Source organism: Meleagris gallopavo, chromosome Z (genome assembly GCF_905368555.1).
Source record: "Meleagris gallopavo chromosome Z, MGAL_WU_HG_1.1, whole genome shotgun sequence".
NCBI classification, from domain to species: domain Eukaryota; kingdom Metazoa; phylum Chordata; class Aves; order Galliformes; family Phasianidae; genus Meleagris; species Meleagris gallopavo.
The window spans coordinates 19,313-38,736 of NC_139435.1; the positions used below are offsets into that span (position 1 = coordinate 19,313).

General features: G+C 51.8%; 1 long non-coding RNA gene across 1 annotated transcript; it reads left to right on the forward strand.

The window, feature by feature from the left end:
* Positions 1–701: 701 nt before the first annotated feature.
* LOC146542092 (uncharacterized) lies at positions 702–18,118 on the forward strand. Its single transcript, XR_014880311.1, has 4 exons — positions 702–847; positions 7,522–7,696; positions 12,880–12,960; positions 17,520–18,118. It is a non-coding gene; the product is annotated as an uncharacterized LOC146542092 (long non-coding RNA).
* The last annotated feature ends 1,306 nt before the right edge of the window (positions 18,119–19,424 follow it).

Consider the following 19,424-nt stretch of genomic DNA (forward strand, 5'->3'; position numbering starts at 1 on the left):
ATTTTATGGGGTTCTATGGGGTTTTTTGGGTCCTAAGGGTCTTGTGGGGTTCTGTTGGTATCCTATGGGGTCTTAGGGGGTTCTATGGGGTCCTATGGGGTCTCATGGGGTTTTATGGGGTCTTATGGGTCCTATGGGGTCCTATGGGGTCCTATGGGGTCTTATGGGGTTCTAAGGGGCCTTATGAGGTTTTATCGGGTTCTATGGGTTTTTATGGGGTCCTATGGGGTCTTATAGGGTTTAGGGGTCTTATGGGGTACCATGGGATCCTATGGGGTCTTATGGGGTTCTATGGGGTCTATGGGGTCGTATGGGGTCGTATGGGGTTCTGTGGGATCTCATGGGGTTTTATGGGGTCCTATGAGATCCAATGGGGTCCTTATAGGGTTCTTATGCGGTCCTATGAGGTCCTATAGGGTCTTTTGGGATCTTACGGGCTTTATGGGATCTTTATAGGATTTCGGGGTTCCTATAGGATCCTATGGGATCTTAAGGGTTCTCACGGAGTTTTTATGGGATTTCTACCTTCCTCTGGGCTTTTATGGGATTTCTGGCTTCCTATGCGATTTTTATGGGATTTCTGCCTTCCTCTGGGCTTTTTATGGGATTTCTGGCTTCCTATGCGATTTTTATGGGATTTCTGCCTTCCTCTGGGCTTTTTATGGGATTTATGGGTCCCTTTGGGGTCTTCCTCCATAATGAGCCAAAATACCCCGCAACAAAACGAGCAGTGCCCCATTGAAGAATTTCGACCTAGACCGAATACAGGGAGGTGCTGACGGACCTTGTAGGAACATTTATGGCCAGCTTTATGGGGTGGCTGCGAGGACCCTACAGCCAATGCTCGGTAAGGACCCCGTAAGACCCTATAAAACCCCATAGGAGCTCAGAGAAGCCGTTGCCCTAGAGACCCTATAAGACGCCATAGGACCGCATGAAACCCCGTAAAGACCCCATAAAAGCCCATAGGACCCTATAAGAACTCATACAACCCTCTTCCCCCATAAAGACCCCTTAGGACCCCATAAGACCCGTAAGACCCCATAAAACCCATAAGACACCATAACACCCCATAGGACCCCATAAGACCCCATAGAACCCCATAAGACCCCATAAAACCCCATAGGATCCCATAGGATCCCATAAGACCCCATAGAACGCTATAACACCCCATAAGACCCCATAAAACCCCATAAGACCCCATAAGAGCCCATTGGACCCCATAGGACCCCATAGGACCCCATAAGACCCCATAGGACCCCATAAGACCCCATAGAACCCCTTCCCCTATAAGGACCCCATAAAACCCCATAAGACCCCATAAAACCCCATAAGACCCCATAAGACCCCATAAAACCCCATAAGACCCCACAAAACCCCACAAACCCCCCTAAAACCCTCCGTTCATCCCCATAGGATCGCCCATAGGACCCCATAAGACCCCATAAGACCCCATAAGACCTCGTAGAACCCGTAAGACCCCATAAGACCCCATAAGACCCCATAGAACCCCATAAGACCCCATAGGACCCCATAAGACCCCATAAGGACCCATAAGACCCCATAGAACCCCCTTCCCCTATAAGGACCCCATAAAACCATAAAACCCCATAAAACCCCATAAAACCCCATAAAACCCCATAAAACCCCATAAGACCCCATAAGACCCCATAGAACCCCATAAAACCCCATAGGCCCCCATAAGACCCCATAAGACCCCATAAGAACCCATTAGACCCCATAAAACCCCATAAGACCCCTGAGGACCCCATAAGACCCCATAAGATCCCACAGAACACCATAAGACCCCATAAAACCCCATAAAACCCCATAAGATCCCACAAAACCCCATAAGACCCCATAAGACCCCATAAGACCCCATAAAACCCCATAAGAACCCATAAGATCCCACAAAACCCATAAGACCCCATAAGACCCCATAAAAGCCCATAAGACCCCATAAGACCCCATAGGACCCCATAAAACCGCATAAGACCCCATAAGACCCCATAAAACCCCATAGAGCCCCATAAAACCCCATAGGAACCCATAAAACCCCATAGGAGCCTATAAGACCCCATAGGACCCCATAAGACCCCATAAGACCCCATAGGACCCCATAAGATCTCATAAGACCCCATAGAACCCCATAAGACACCATAAGACCCCATAAGACCCCATAGGACCCCATAAAACCCCACAGGACCCCACAGAGCCCCATAAGACCCCATAAAAACCCAGCAACCCCATAAGACCCCATAAAATCTCATAAGGACCCCATGGAACCCCATAAGACCCCTTAAGACCCTATGGGACCCCATTGAACCCCATAAGACCCCATAAGACCCTGTAAGACCCCATAGAACCCCATAAGAACCCATAAGACCCTATAAGACCCCATAGAACCCCATAAGACCCCATAGAACCCCATAAGGCCCCATAAGTCCCCTTTACCCTATAAAGACCCCATAGGACCCCATAATACCCATAAGACCCCATAAAACCCCATAAGATCTCATAAGACCCCATAAGACCCCATAAAACCTCATCAACCCCATAAGACCCCATAAGACCCTACGGGTCCCCATAGAACCTCATAAGACCCCATAAAACCCTATAGGACCCCATAGAACCCCATAAGACCCCATAAGACCCTATTGGACCCCATAAGACCCCATAAGACCCAATAAAACCCCTTTACCCTATAAAGAACCCATAAGACCCCAAAGGACCCCATAAAACTCCATAGGACCCCATAATACCCCATAAAACCCTATAAAACCCCATAAGACCCCATAGGATCCCATAGGACCTCATTGCCCCATAAGACCCCATGTGACCCTACCGGACCCCATAAGACCCCATAAAACCCCTTTGCCTTATAAGGACCCCGTAAGACCCCATAGAACTGCATAGGGCCCCATAAGACCCCATAAGACAGCATAAGACCCCATAGGACCCCATAAAACCCCATAAGGACTCCTTGGAACCCCATAAGACCCCATAAGACCCCGTAAGACCTCATAAGACCCCATAACACCCCATAAGATCCCATAAGACCCCATAGAACCCCATAAACCCCATAGGACACCATAGGACCCAATAGGAACCCATAAAACCCCATAGGACCTTATAAGACCCCACAAGGACCCGTCAGATCCCAAAAAATCCCCATAAAACCCCATAAGACCCCAGAGGACCCCATAGGACCCCATAGGACCCCATAGAACCCCAAAGAACCCCGTAGAACCCAACAGGGCCCCATAGAACCCAATAGGACCCAAGAGGACCCAAGAGGACCCCATAGGACCCCATAGAACCCAATAGGACCCCATAGAACCCAATAAGACCCCATAGAACCCAATAGGGCCCCATAGAACCCAATAGGGCCCCATAGAACCCAATAGGACCCCATAGAACCCAATAGGGCCCCATAGAACCCAATGGGCCCCCATAGAACCCAATAGGACCCCATAGAACCCAATAGGGCCCCATAGAACCCAACAGGCCCCCATAGAACCCAATAGGCCCCCATAGGCCCCCATAGAACCCAATAGGCCCCAATAGGCCTCCATAGAACCCAATAGGCCCCCATAGAACCCAACAGGCCCCCATAGAACCCAATAGGCCCCAATAGGCCTCCATAGAACCCAATAGAACCCAATAGGCCCCCATAGGCCCCCATAGAACCCAATAGGCCCCATAGTCCCCATAGAACGGAATAGAACCCAATAGTCCCCCATAGAACCCAATAGGCCCCAATAGGACTCAATAGTCCCCCATAGAACCCCGTAGAACCCAATAGGCCTCCATAGAACCCAATAGGCCCCATAGGCCCCCATAGAACCCAACAGAACCCAATAGGCCCCAATAGGCCCCCATAGAACACAACAGGCCCCCATAGAACCCAATAGAACCCAATAGGCCCCAATAGGCCCCCATAGGCCCCCATAGAACCCAATAGGCCCCCATAGAACCCAATAGGCCCCCATAGAACCCAATAGGCCCCCATAGGCCCCATAGAACCCAACAGGACCTCATAGAACCCAATAGACCCAATAGGCCCCCCATAGGCCCCCATAGAACCCAATAGGCCTCATAGGCCCCCATAGAACCCAATAGGCCCCCCTTAGAACCCAATAGGCCTCCATAGAACCCAATAGGCCCATAGTCCCCATAGAACGGAATAGAACCCAATAGTCCCCATAGAACCCAATAGGCCCCAATAGACTCAATAGTCCCCCATAGAACCCCATAGAACCCAATAGGCCTCCATAGAACTCAATAGGCCCCATAGGCCCCCATAGAACCCAACAGAACCCAATAGGCCCCAATAGGCCCCCATAGAACACAACAGGCCCCCATAGAACCCAATAGGCCCCCATAGAACCCAATAGGCCCCCATAGAACCCAATAGAACCCAATAGGCCCCAATAGAACCCAATAGGCCCCCATAGGCCCCCATAGAACCCAACAGAACCCAATAGGCCCCAATAGGCCCCCATAGAACCCAACAGGCCCCCATAGAACCCAATAGGCCCCAATAGGCCCCCATAGAACCCAATAGGCCCCAATAGGCCCCCATAGAACCCAATAGGCCCCCATAGGCCCCAATAGGCCCCCATAGGCCCCCATAGAACCCAATAGGCCCCAATAGGCCCCCATAGAACCCAACAGGCCCCCATAGGCCCCCATAGAACCCAACAGGCCCCCATAGAACCCAATAGGCCCCAATAGGCCCCCATAGAACCCAATAGGCCCCCCATAGGCCCCCATAGAACCCAACAGGCCCCCATAGAACCCAATAGGCCCCAATAGGCCTCCATAGAACCCAATAGGCCCCATAGTCCCCCATAGAACGGAATAGAACCCAATAGTCCCCCATAGAACCCAATAGGCCCCAATAGGACTCAATAGTCCCCCATAGAACCCCGTAGAACCCAATAGGCCTCCATAGAACCCAATAGGCCCCATAGGCCCCCATAGAACCCAACAGAACCCAATAGGCCCCAATAGGCCCCCATAGAACCCAACAGGCCCCCATAGGCCCCCACAAACCCCCCATAGAACCCAATAGGCCCCCATAGAACCCCCCACAGAACCCCCATAGTCTCCCCTCGGATCCCCCGCAGGCCCCCCCTAAGACCCCACAGACCCCATAGGCCCCCATAGAACCCAACAGGCCCCCATAGAACCCAACAGGCCCACACAGAACCCAATAGGCCCCCATAGAACCCAAAAAGACCCCATAGAACCCAATGGGCCCCATAGGACCCAATAGGACCCCATAGAAACCAATAGGACCCCATAGAACCCAATAGAACCCCATAGAACCCAATAGGGCCCCATAGGACCCAATAGGACCCCATAGAACCCCATAGGACCCCATAGAACCCCATAGGCCCCCATAGAACCCAACAGGGCCCCATAGGCCCCCATAGAACCCAATAAGGCACCATAGAACTCAATAGGGCCTCATAGAACCCAATAGGGCCCCATAGAACCCAACAGGCCCCCATAGAACACAATAGGACCCAATAAGACCCCATAGAATCCAATAGGCCCCCATAGAACCCAATAGGACCCCATAGAACCCAATAGGCCCCCTTAGGCCCCCATAGAACCCCATAGAACCCCATAGGACCCCATAGAACCCAATAGAACCCAATAGGCCCCCATAGGCCCCCATAGAACCCAATAGAACCCAATAGGCCCCCATAGAACCCAACAGGCCCCCATAGAACCCAATAGGCCCCCATAGAACCCCCCACAGAACCCCCATAGTCTCCCCTCGGACCCCACAGGCCCCCCCCTAAGACCCCAGAGACCCCAATAGGCCCCCATAGAACCCAATAGGACCCCATAGAACCCAATAGGCCCCCTTAGGCCCCCATAGAACCCAACAGGCCCCATAGGCCCCAATAGGCCCCCATAGAACCCAATAGGACCCCATAGAACCCCATAGAACCCAATAGGCCCCCATAGAACCCAATAGGCCCCAATAGGCCTCCATAGAACCCAACAGGCCCCCATAGAACCCAATAGGCCCCAATAGGCCTCCATAGAACCCAATAGGCCCCCGTAGGCCCCCATAGAACCCAACAGGACCCCATAGAACCCAATAGGCCCCCTTAGGCCCCCATAGAACCCAACAGGCCCCATAGGCCCCAGTAGGCCCCCATAGAACCCAATAGGCCCCAATAGGCCTCCATAGAACCCAATAGGCCCCCATAGGCCCCCTTAGAACCCAATAGAACCCAATAGGCCCCCATAGAACCCAATAGGCCCCCATAGGCCCCCATAGAACCCAATAGGCCCCAATAGGCCCCCATAGAACCCAATAGGCCCCCATAGGCCCCCATAGAACCCAATAGGCCCCCATAGAACCCAATAGGCCCCCATAGGCCCCCATAGAACCCAATAGGCCCCCATAGTCCCCCATATAACCCAATAGGCCCCAATAGGCCTCCATAGAACCCAATAGGCCCCCATAGGCCCCCATAGAACCCAACAGGGCCCCATAGAACCCAATAGGCCCCCACAGACCCTCATAGAACCCAATAGGGCCCCATAGAACCCCATAGAACCCAATAGGCCCCCATAGAACCCAATAGGCCCCCATAGGCCCCCATAGAACCCAATAGACCCCCAGAAAACCCCCCATAGAACCCAATAGACCCCCATAGAACCCCCACAGAACCCCCATAGTCTCCCTTGGATCCCCCGCAGGCCCCCCCCTAAGACCCCAGAGACCCCATAGGCCCCCATAGAACCCAATAGGCCCCATAGAACCTGATAGGCCCCCATAGAACCCAATAGGCCCCCATAGAACCCAATAGAACCCAATAGGCCCCAATAGGCCCCAATAGGCCCCCATAGGCCCCCATAGAACCCAATAGGCCTCCATAGAACCCAATAGGCCCCATAGGCCCCCATAGAACCCAACAGAACCCAATAGGCCCCAATAGGCCCCCATAGAACCCAACAGGCCCCCATAGAACCCAACAGGCCCCAATAGGCCTCCATAGAACCCAATAGGCCCCCGTAGGCCCCCATAGAACCCAACAGGCCCCCATAGAACCCAATAGGCCCCAATAGGCCCCCATAGAACCCAACAGGCCCCATAGGCCCCAATAGGCCCCCATAGAACCCAATAGGCCCCAATAGGTCTCCATAGAACCCAATAGGCCCCCATAGGCCCCCATAGAACCCAACAGGACCCCATAGAACCCAATAGGCCCCCTTAGGCCCCCATAGAACCCAACAGGGCCCCATAGAACCCAATAGGCCCCATAGACCCTCATAGAACCCAACAGGGCCCCATAGGCCCCCATAGAACCCAATAAGGCCCCATAGAAATCAATAGGGCCCCATAGAAACCAATAGGCCCCAATAAGACCCCATAGAACCCAACAGGCCCCAGTAGGCCCCAATAGGACCCAATAAGACCCCATAGAACCCAATAGGCCCCCATAGAACCCCGTAGAACCCCTATTTCCCCCCCCCCCTCCCCCCCAAAAGGTACAACATCAGCCAACTGGAGGAGTGGCTGCACAGCCGGAAGCTGCAGCACAGCGGCGCCCTGGAGGTCCTCCAACCTTTGATCCAAGCAGCTCAGCTCTTACAGCTCAATAAAAAGAGCCAGAGGGACGCCCAGGCCATCTGCAACCATTGCAATGCGCTCAGCTGCCAGCAGGTGGGGCAGTAGAGCCAAGCGCCGCCGGGGTTCTATGGGGGCCTATGGGGGCCTGTTGGGTTCTATGGGGGCCTGTTGGGTTCTATGGGGCCTATGGGGGCCTATGGGGGCCTGTTGGGTTCTATGGGGGCCTATGGGGGCCTATTGGGTTCTATGGGGGCCTATTGGGTTCTATGGGGGCCTATGGGGGCCTATTGGGTTCTATGGGGGCCTGTTGGGTTCTATGGGGGCCTATGGGGGCCTATGGGGGCCTGTTGGGTTCTATGGGGGCCTATGGGGGACTATTGGGTTCTATGGGGGCCTATGGGAGCCGATCGGGTTCTATGGGGTTCTATGGGGCCCTATTGGGTTCTATGGGGGCCTGTTGGGTTCTATGGGGGCCTATTGGGTTCTATGGGGGCCCATTGGGGCCTGTTGGATTCTATGGGGGCCTATTGGGGTCTATGGGGCCTGTTGGGTTCTATGGGGGCCTATTGGGTTCTATGGGGGCCCATTGGGGCCTGTTGGGTTCTATGGAGGACTATTGGGTTCTATTGGGTTCTATTGGGATCTATGGGGGCCTGTTGGGTTCTATGGGGGCCTATGGGGGCCTATTGGGTTCTATGGGGGCCTATTGGGTTCTATGGGGGCCTATGGGGGCCTATTGGGTTCTATGGGGGCCTATGGGGCCTATTGGGTTCTTATTGGGTTCTATTGGGGCCTATGGGGGCCTATTGGGTTCTATGGGGGCCTATGGGGGCCTATTGTGTTCTATGGGGGCCTATTGGGTTCTATGGGGTCCTATAGGAGCCTATGGGGTCCCATGGGGGCTTGTTGGGTTCTATGGGGCCTGTTGGGTTCTATGGGGGCCTATTGGGGCTTATTGGGTTCTATGGGGGCCTATGGGGGCCTATTGGGTTCTATTGGGTTCTATGGGGGCCTATGGGGGCCTATTGGGTTCTATGGGGGCCTATTGGGGCCTATTGGGGCCTATTGGGGCCTATTGGGTTCTATGGGGGCCCATTGGGGCCTATTGGGTTCTATGGGGGCCTATGGGGGCCTATTGGGTTCTATGGGGGACTATTGGGTTCTATTGGGTTCTATTGGGATCTATGGGGGCCTATTGGGGCCTATTGGGTTCTATGTGGGCCTATTGGGGCCTATTGGGTTCTATGGGGGCCTATTGGGGCCTATTGGGGCCTATTGGGGCCTATTGGGTTCTATGGGGGCCTATTGGGGCCTATTGGGTTCTATGGGGGCCTATTGGGGCCTGTTGGATTCCATGGGGGCCTATTGGGTTCTATGGGGGCCCATTGGGGCCTGTTGGGTTCTATGGGGGCCTATTGGGTTCTATGGGGGCCTATTGGGGCCTGTTGGGTTCTATGGGGGCCTATGGGGGCCTGTTGGGTTCTATGGGGGCCTATGGGGGCCTGTTGGGTTCTATGGGGGCCTATTGGGTTCTATGGGGGCCCATTGGGGCCTGTTGGGTTCTATGGGGGCCTATTGGGTTCTATGGGGCCTGTTGGGTTCTATGGGGTCCTATTGGGTTCTATGGGGCCTGTTGGGTTCTATGGGGACTACTGGGTTCTATGGGGGCCTGTTGGGGCCTTTTGGGTTCTATGGGGTTCTTATTGGGTTCTATGGGGGCCTATTGGGTTCTATGGGGCCTATTGGGTTCTATGGGGACTACTGGGTTCTATGGGGGCCTGTTGGGGCCTTTTGGGTTCTATGGGGTTCTTATTGGGTTCTATGGGGCCTATTGGGGCCTACTGGGTTCTATGGGGGCCTACTGGGGCCTATTGGGTTCTATGGGGGCCTATGGGGGCCTATGGGACCTATTGGGTTCTATGGGGGCCTGTTGGGTTCTATGGGGTTCTTATTCGGTTCTATGGGGGCCTATTGGGGCCCATTGGGTTCTATGGAAGCCTATTGGGGCCCATTGGGTTCTATGGAGGCCTATTGGGTTCTATGGGGGCCTATTGGGTTCTATGGGGGCCTATTGGGTTCTACTGGGTTCTATTGGGTCCTATTGGGTTCTATGGGGGCCCATTGGGGCCTATTGGGTTCTATAGGGGCCTATGGGGGCCTATTGAGGCCTGTTGGGTTCTATGGGGGCCTATGGGGGCCTATTGGGGCCTGTTGGGTTCTATGGGGGCCTACTGGGTTCTATGGGGACTATTGGGTTCTATGGGGGCCTATGGAGGCCTATTGGGGCCTATTGGGTTCTATGGGGTCCTATTGGGTTCTATTGGGTTCTTATTGGGTTCTTATTGGGTTCTATTGGGGCCTATGGGGGCCTATTGGGTTCTATGGGGGCCTATGGGGGCCTATTGGGTTCTATTGGGTTCTATGGGGGCCCATTGGGGCCTGTTGGGTTCTATGGGGGCCTGTTGGGTTCTATGGGGGCCTATTGGGTTCTATAGGGTCCTATAGGAGCCTATGGGGTCCCATGGGGGCTTGTTGGGTTCTATGGGGGCCTATTGGGGCCTATTGGGTTCTATGGAGGCCTATTGGGTTCTATGGGGTTCTATGGGGGACTATTGAGTCCTATTGGGGCCTATTGGGTTCTATGGGGCCTATTGGGGCCTATTGGGGCCTATTGGGTTCTATGGGGGCCTACTGGGTTCTATGGGGGCCTATGGGGGCCTGTTGGGTTCTATGGGGGCCTATGGGGGCCTATTGGGTTCTATGGGGGCCTATTGGGTCCTATGAGGGCCTATTGGGTCCTATGAGGGCCTATTGGGGCCTATTGGGCCCTATTGGGTTCTATGGGGGCCTATTGGGTTCTATGGGGTCCTATTGGGTTCTATGGGGCCCTATTGGGTTCTATGGGGTCCTATTGGGTTCTATGGGGCCCTATTGGGTTCTATGGGGGCCTATTGGGTTCTATGGGGTCCTATTGGGTTCTATGGGGCCCTATTGGGTTCTATGGGCGCCTATTGGGTTCTATGGGGTTCTATAGGAGCCTATGGGGTTCTATGGAGGCCTATTGGGTTCTATTGGGTTCTATGGGGACTATTGGGTCCTATTGGGGCCTATTGGGTTCTATGGGGGACTATTGGGTTCCATTGGGTTCTATGGGGGCCCATTGGGGCCTATTGGGTTCTATGGGGTTTTATGGGGCCCTATTGGGTTCTATTGAGTTCTATGGGGGCTTTATGTGGTTCTGTAGGGTCCTATGGGAGCCTATTGGGTTCTATGGGGGCTTTATGGGGTTCTATGGGGCCCTATTGGGTTCTATGGGGTTCTATTGGGTTCTATGGGGGCTTTATGGGGTTCTATGGGGCCCTATTGGGTTCTATGGGGTTCTATTGGGTTCTATGGGGGCTTTATGGGGTTCTATGGGGCCCTATTGGGTTCTATGGGGTTCTATTGGGTTCTATGGGGGCTTTATGGGGTTCTATGGGGCCCTATTGGGTTCTATGGGGTTCTATTGGGTTCTATGGGGGCTTTATGGGGTTCTATGGGGCCCTATTGGGTTCTATGGGGTTCTATTGGGTTCTATGGGGGCTTTATGGGGTTCTATGGGGCCCTATTGGGTTCTATGGGGTTCTATTGGGTTCTATGGGGCTCTATGGGAGCCTATTGGGTTCTATTGGGTTCTATAGGGGCCTATGGGGTTTTATGGGGTTCTATTGGGTTCTATGGGGTTCTATGGGGCCCTATTGGGTTCTATGGGGTTCTATGGGGGCTTTTATGGGGCTTTTATTTGGTTTTTCTTTTTTAAGGTCAGGTTTCCCTTTTAGGATCCCCTTATAGGGTCACATTTCCCTTTTAGGGTCACGGTTCCCTTTTAGGGTCAGGATTCCCTTTTAGGGACCCCTTATAGGGTCACACTCCCCTTTTAGGATCACGCTTCCCTTTTAGGGTCAGGATTTCCTTTTAGGGTCCCCTTATAGGGTCACGTTTCCCTTTTAGGATCACGCTTCCCTTTTAGGGTCAGGATTCCCTTTTAGGGTCCCCTTATAGGGTCAGGGTTCCCTTTTAGGGTCACGCTTCCCTTTTAGGGTCAGGATTCCCTTTTAGGATCCCCTTATAGGGTCAGGGTTCCCTTTTAGGATCACGCTTCCCTTTTAGGGTCAGGATTCCCTTTTAGGGTCCCCTTATAGGGGTCATGGTTCCCTTTTAGGGTCAGGATTCCCTTTTAGGGTCAGGGTTCCCTTTTAGGGTCAGGATTCCCTTTTAGGGTCCCCTTATAGGGTCACGTTTCCCTTTTAGGATCAGGATTCCCTTTTAGGGACAGGATTCCCTTTTAGGGTCTCCTTTTAGGATCACGCTTCCCTTTTAGGGTCAGGGTCGCCTTTTAGGGTCCCCTTATAGGGTCAGGGTTCCCTTTTAGGATCACGCTTCCCTTTTAGGGTCAGGACTCCCTTTTAGGGTCCCCTTATAGGGTCAGGGCCCCCTTTTAGGGTCACATTTCCCTTTTAGGGTCAGGATTCCTTTTTAGGGTCCCCTTTTAGGATCACGCTTCCCTTTTAGGGTCAGGATTCCCTTTTAGGGTCCCCTTATAGGGTCACAGTTCCCTTTTAGGGTCACGCTTCCCTTTTAGGGTCAGGATTCCCTTTTAGGGTCCCCTTTTAGGATCACGTTTCCCTTTTAGGGTCACGCTTCCCTTTTAGGGTCAGGATTCCCTTTTAGGGTCAGGATTCCTTTTTAGGGTCCCCTTTTAGGGTCAGGGTCCCCTTTTAGGGTCAGGATTCCCTTTTAGGGTCCCCTTATAGGGTCACGTTTCCCTTTTAGGGTCACGCTTCCCTTTTAGGGTCAGGATTCCCTTTTAGGGTCCCCTTATAGGGTCACGTTTCCCTTTTAGGATCACGCTTCCCTTTTAGGGTCAGGATTCCCTTTTAGGGTCCCCTTATAGGGTCAGGGTTCCCTTATAGGATCACAGTTCCCTTTTAGGATCACGCTTCCCTTTTAGGGTCAGGGTCCCCTTTTAGGGTCAAGATCCCCTTTTAGGGTCAGGATTCCCTTTTAGGGTCCCCTTATAGGATCAGGGTTCCCTTTTAGGATCACGCTTCCCTTTTAGGGTCAAGATCCCCTTTTAGGGTCAGAATTCCCTTTAGGCTCCCCTTATAGGATCCCGTCCCCTTAGAGCCCCCCTGACCCCAAACTTTTAGGATTTCCAACAGCCCCTCCACCCCGACCCTACAAACATGCCACCTATTTAGGGCCGATCCTAAATCCCCTATAATTTCCCCTATAAGATCGTCAAACTTTTGACCCTATACACCCCGTTAGACGACTTCGAGGAACGCGTGACGGTCGCCTTCATCCGCACCATCCAGGTAATTTTTATAGGGTCGGGGTAAATTTTTATAGGGTCGCCGACTTTTTATAGGGTGGCGGACGTTTTATAGGGTGCCGGATGTTTTATGGGGTCGGGCGCGACCCTAAAGATGGGAAAAGGGGGAAAATCCCGCTGCTTGATCCTATAGGAGGGCGGAGGGGTGCGGGGGGGTTTATAGGGTCACGGGGGGTTTATAGGGTCGGGGGGTTAGAGGGTTATGGGGTTTTAGGGGGGTTTATAGGGGTTTTATGGGGTTTATGGGGTTTTATGGGGTCTTTATGGGGTTTATGGACTTTGGTCTTATGGGTCTTATGGGGTTTTATGGGTTCTTATGGGGTCTTATGGGGTCTTATGGGTCTTATGGGGTCTTATGGGGTTTTATGGGCTTATGGGCTTCATGGGGTCTTATGGGGTTTATGGGGTCTTATGGGGTTTATGGGGTTTTTATGGGGTCTTATGGGATCTTATGGGGTCTTATAGGGTTTTATGGGGTTTATGGGGTCTTATGGGGCTTTATGGGGTCTTATGGGATTTTATGGGGTCTTATGGGTTTCATGGGGTTTATGGGGCTTCACGGGGTCTTATGGGGTTTTATGGGGTCTTATGGGGTCTTATGGGGTTTTATGGGGTCTTATGGGATCTTATGGGGTCTTATAGGGTTTTATGGGGTTTTATGGCTTATGGGGTCTTATGGGCTTTATGGGGTTTTATGGGGTTTCATGGGGTCTTAATGGTCTTATGGGGTTTTATGGCTTTATGGGTCTTATGGGCTTTATGGGTTTTATGGGGTCTTATGGTTCTTATGGGTCTTATGGGGCTTTATGGGGTCTTATGGGGTTTTTATGGGGCTTCATGGGGTCTTATGGGGTTTTATGGGGTCTTATGGGGCTTCATGGTCTATGGCTACGGGGTCTTATGGGGTTTTATGGGGTCTTATGGGGTCTTATGGGGTTTTATGGGGTCTTATGGGATCTTATGGGGTCTTACGGGCTTTCATGGGGTCTTACAGGTTCTTATGGGGTTTTATGGGGTTTTATGGGGCTTTATGAGGTTTGATGGGGTCTTACTGGTTCTTATGGGGTTTTACGGGGTCTTATGGGGTCTTATAGCGTTTTATGGGGTTTTATGGGGTCTTATGGGGTTTTATGGGGTCTTATGGGGTCTTATGAGGTCTCATGGGGTTTTATGGGGTCTTATGGGGTCCTATGGGGTTTTATGGGGTCTTAAAGGGTTTTATGGGGTTTTATGGGTTCTTATGGGGTCTAATGGGGTTTTATGGGGTTTTATGGGGTCTTATGGCACCTCATGCAATTTTATGGGGTCTTATGGGGTCCTATGGGTTCCTACGGGGTCTTATGGGGTCTTATGAGGTTCTATGGGGCTTTATGGGGTCCCATTGGGTCTGAGTTAGTTTATAGGGTCCTATTGGGGTCCTGTGGGGTTCTATGGGGTTTTATGGGGTCTTATGGGATCCTATGGGTTCTAATGGGGCCCTATTGCTTCTACGGGGTCTTTTGGAGTCTCATGGCTTCTTATGGGGTCTTATGGGGTCCTGTCAGATCCTATTGGTTCTATGGGGTCTTATGGGGTTTTATGGGGTCCTATGCGATCCTATTGGATTCTATGGGGTCGTATGGGGTCTTATGGGTTCCTGTAGGGAACTTATGGGGTCCTATTGGGTTCTATGGGGTCTTATGGGGCCCTATGGGGTCCTGTTGGATCTTATGGGGTCTTATGGGATCTTATGGGTCTTATTTGGGCTTAAGGGGTCTTATGGAGTCCTATTGGGTTCTATGGGGTCTTATGGGGTTTTATGGGGTCCTATGGGATCCTATTGGGTTCTATGGGGTCTTATGGGGTCCTGTTGGGTCTTATTGGGTTCTATGGAGTCCTATTGGGTTCTATGGGGTCTTATGGGGTCCTGTTGGGTCTTATTGGGTTCTATGGGGTCCTATTGGGTTCTATGGGGTCTTATGGGGTCTCATGGGATCCTATTGGGTTCTATGGGATCCTATTGGTTCTATGGGATCGTATTAGGTTCTATGGGATCCTAAGGGGTCTTATGGGATCCTATTGGGTTCTATGGGGTCTTATGGGGTGTTATGGGATCCTATTGGGTTCTATGGGGTCCTATTGGGTTCTATGGGGTCTTATGGGATTTTATGGCGTCTTATGGGGTCCTATTCGGTTCTATGGGGTCCTATTGAGTTCTATGCGTTCCTATTGGGTTCTATGTAGTGTTACGGGGTCTTATGGGATCCTATTGGGTTCTATGGGATCCTATTGGGTTCTATGGGATCCTATGGGGTCTTATGGGAACCTATTGGGTCTTATGGGGTTCTATTGGGTTCTATGGGATCCTATTAGGTTCTATGGCTTCCTATTGGGTTCTATGGGTTCCTATTGGGTTTTATGGGATACTATTGGGTCTTATGGGTTCCTATTGGGTTGTATGGGGTCCTACTGGGTTCTATGGGATCGTATGGGGTCTTATAGGTTCCTATTGGGTTCTATGGGGTCTTATGGGATTTTATGCCGTCTTGTGGGATCCTATTGGGTTCTATGGGATCCTATTGGGTTCTATGGGAGCGTACGGGGTCTTATGGGATCCTATTGTGTTCTACGGGATCCTATTGGGTTCTATGGGATCCTATTGGGTTCTATGGGATCCTATTGGGTTCTATGGGGTCTTATGGGATCTTATGGTTTCCTAATGGGTTCTATGGGATCCTATAGGGTTCTATAGGATCCTATTGGGTTGTATGGGGTCTTATGGGATTTCATGGGATCTTATGGGGTCCTAATGGGTTCTATGTGTTCTTATGGGATCCTATTGGGTTCTATGGGATCCTATTGGGTTCTATGGGGTCTTATGGGGTCGTATGGGATCCTAAGGGGTTCTATGGGATCCTATTGGGTTCTATGGGGTCTTATGGGGTCGTATGGGATCCTAAGGGGTTCTATGGGATCCTATTGGGTTCTATGGGGTCTTATGGGGTCGTATGGGATCCTATTGGGTTCTATGGGGTCCTATTGGGTTCTATGGGGTCTTATGGGATTTTATGGTGTTTTATGGGGTCCTATTCGGTTCTATGGGGTCCTATTGAGTTCTATGCGTTCCTATTGGGTTCTATGTAGTGTTACGGGTCTTATGGGATCCTATTGGGTTCTATGGGATCCTATTGGGTTCTATGGGATCCTATACGGTCTTATGGGAACCTATTGGGTCTTATGGGGTTCTATTGGGTTCTATGGGATCCTATTAGGTTCTATGGCTTCCTATTGGGTTCTATGGGGTCCTATTGGGTTTTATGGGATACTATTGGGTCTTATGGGTTCCTATTGGGTTCTATGGGGTCCTACTGGGTTCTATGGGATCGTATGGGGTCTTATAGGTTCCTATTGGGTTCTATGGGGTCTTATGGGATTTTATGGCGTCTTGTGGGATCCTATTGGGTTCTATGGGATCCTATTGGGTTCTATGGGAGCGTACGGGGTCTTATGGGATCCTATTGTGTTCTACGGGATCCTATTGGGTTCTATGGGATCCTGTTGGGTTCTATGGGGTTATATGGGGTCTTATGGGGTCTTATGGGGTCGTCATGGGTCCTCTTGGGTTCTATGGGGTCCTATTGGGTTCTATGGGATCCTATTGTGTCCTATGGGATCCTATTGAGCTCTATGGGATCCTATTGGGTCTTATGGGTTCCTATTGGGTCTTATGGGGTCCTATTAGGTTCTATGGGATCCTATTGGGTCTTATGGGGTCCTATTGGGTCTTATGGGGTCCTATTGGGTTCTATGGGATCCTATTGGGTTCTATGGGGTCTTATGGGATCCCATTGGGTTCTATGGGATCCTATGGGGTTCTATGGGGTGCTATTGGGTTCTATGGGATCCTATTGGGTTCTATGGGGTCCTATTGGGTTCTATGGGGTCGTATGGGATCCTATTGGGTTCTATGGGATCCAATTGGGTTCTATGGTGTCCTATTGGGTTCTATGGGGTCTTACGGGGTCCTATTGGGTTCTATGGGATCCTATGGGGTCATATGGGATCCTATTGGGTCTTATGGGGTTCTATTGGGTTCTATGGGATCTTATTAGGTTCTACGGGATCCTATTGGGTTCTACGGGATCCTATTGAGCTCTATGGGGTCCTATTGAGCTCTATGGGGTCCTATTCGGTTCCATGGGGTCTTATGGGATCCTATTGGGTTCTATGAGTTCCTATTGGGTTCTATGAGATCCTATGGGGTTCTATGGGATCCCATTGGGTTCTATGGTGTCCTATTGTGCCCTATGGGATCCCATTGGGTTCTATGGGATCCTATTGGGTTCTATGGGGTCCTATTGCGTCCTATGGGATCCCATCGGGTTCTACGGGGTCTTCCGGTCTCTTCCGGGATCCTATTGGATCCTCTGGGCTCCTCCGGGCTCCTATTGGATCCCGCGGGTCCCTGTGGGGTTTCCGGGCTCCTCCGCGTCCCTGGGGGGTTCTTAGGGTCGCCCCTCTTTCTTCTTCGTCCCCCCCCCCCCTCAACCCCCGACCCTCCAGACGAGCCTCCAAGATGGCGCCGACCCCAATCAGCTCCTGCTGGACACCAGCCTCACCTTCCCGATCCGAATCCCATACAACCCCTCCTCCGTCCCGTTGGCCGCCATCCGAATCCCCCCTTCCCTCCACCTCCATTTCCTCCTTCGCCTCTGATCCTGGCCTCTATGGGGTCCTGGGGGGTCTTATGGGGTCTTTATGGGGTCCTGGTGGCTTCTATGGGGTCCTATTGGGTTCTATGGGGTCCTATTGGGTTCTGTGAGGTCCTATTGTGTTCTATGGGGTCCTATTGGGTTCTATGGGGTCTTGTAGTTTCTTATGGGATCCTATTGGGTCTTATGGGATCCTATGTGGTCTTATGGGCTTCTACTGGGTTCTATGGGATCCTATTGGGTTCCATGGGATCCTATTGGGTTCTATGGGATCCTATTGGGTTCCATGGGATCCTATTGGGTTCTATGGGATCCTATTGGGTTCTATGGGGTCCTGTTGGGTTTTATGGGGTCCTATTGTGTCCTATGGGATCCTATTGGGTCTTATGGGTTCCTATTGGGTTCTATGGGATCCTATGGGGTCTTATGGGGTCCTATTAGGTTCTATGGGGTCTTCGCCTCTGATCCTGGCCTCTATGGGGTCCTGGGGGTCTTATGGGGTCTTTATGGGGTCCTATTGGGTTCTATGGGGGCCTATTGGGTTCTATGGGGGCCTATTGGCTTCTATGGGGTCCTATTGGGTTCTATGGGGTCCTATTGGGTTCTATGGGGGCCTATTGGGTTCTATGGGGTCCTATTGGCTTCTATGGGGTCCTATTGAGTTCTATGGGGTCTTATAGGTTCCTATGGGATCCTATTGGGTTCTATTGAGTCTTATCTGGTCCTATTGGGTTCTATGGGGTCCTATTGGGTTCTATGGGGTCTTATTGGCTTCTATGGGGTCCTATTGGGTTCTGTGGGGTCCTATTTGGTTCTTATGGGGTCCTATTGGGTTCTATGGGGTCCTATTGAGTTCTATGGGGTCTTAGAGTTTCCTATGGGATCCTATGGGGTTCTATTGAGTCTTATGGGGTCCTACTGGGTTCTATGGGGTCCTATTGGGTTCTATGGGGTCTTATAGTATCTTATGGGGTCCTATTGGGTTCTATGGGGTCTTGTAGTTTCTTATGGGATCCTATTGGGTCTTATGGGATCCTATGTGGTCTTATGGGCTTCTACTGGGTTCTATGGGATCCTATTGGGTTCCATGGGATCCTATTGGGTTCTATGGGATCCTATTGGGTTCTATGGGGTCCTGTTGGGTTTTATGGGGTCCTATTGTGTCCTATGGGATCCTATTGGGTCTTATGGGTTCCTATTGGGTTCTATGGGATCCTATGGGGTCTTATGGGGTCCTATTAGGTTCTATGGGGTCCCAATCAGCTCCTGCTGGACACCAGCCTCACCTTCCCGATCCGAATCCCATACAACCCCTCCTCCGTCCCGTTGGCCGCCATCCGAATCCCCCCTTCCCTCCACCTCCATTTCCTCCTTCGCCTCTGATCCTGGCCTCTATGGGGTCCTGGGGGGTCTTATGGGGTCTTTATGGGGTCCTGGTGGCTTCTATGGGGTCCTATTGGGTTCTATGGGGTCCTGTTGGGTTCTATGGGGTCCTATTGGGTTCTATGGGGTCCTATTGGCTTCTATGGGGACCTATTGGGTTCTATGGGGTCCTATTGGGTTCTATGGGGTCCTATTGGCTTCTATGGGGTCCTATTGGGTTCTGTGGGGTCCTATTGGCTTCTATGGGGTCCTATTGGGTTCTGTGGGGTCCTATTGGGTTCTATGGGGTCCTATTGAGTTCTATGGGGTCTTATAGGTTCCTATGGGATCCTACGGGGTTCTATTGAGTCTTATGGGGTCCTACTGGGTTCTA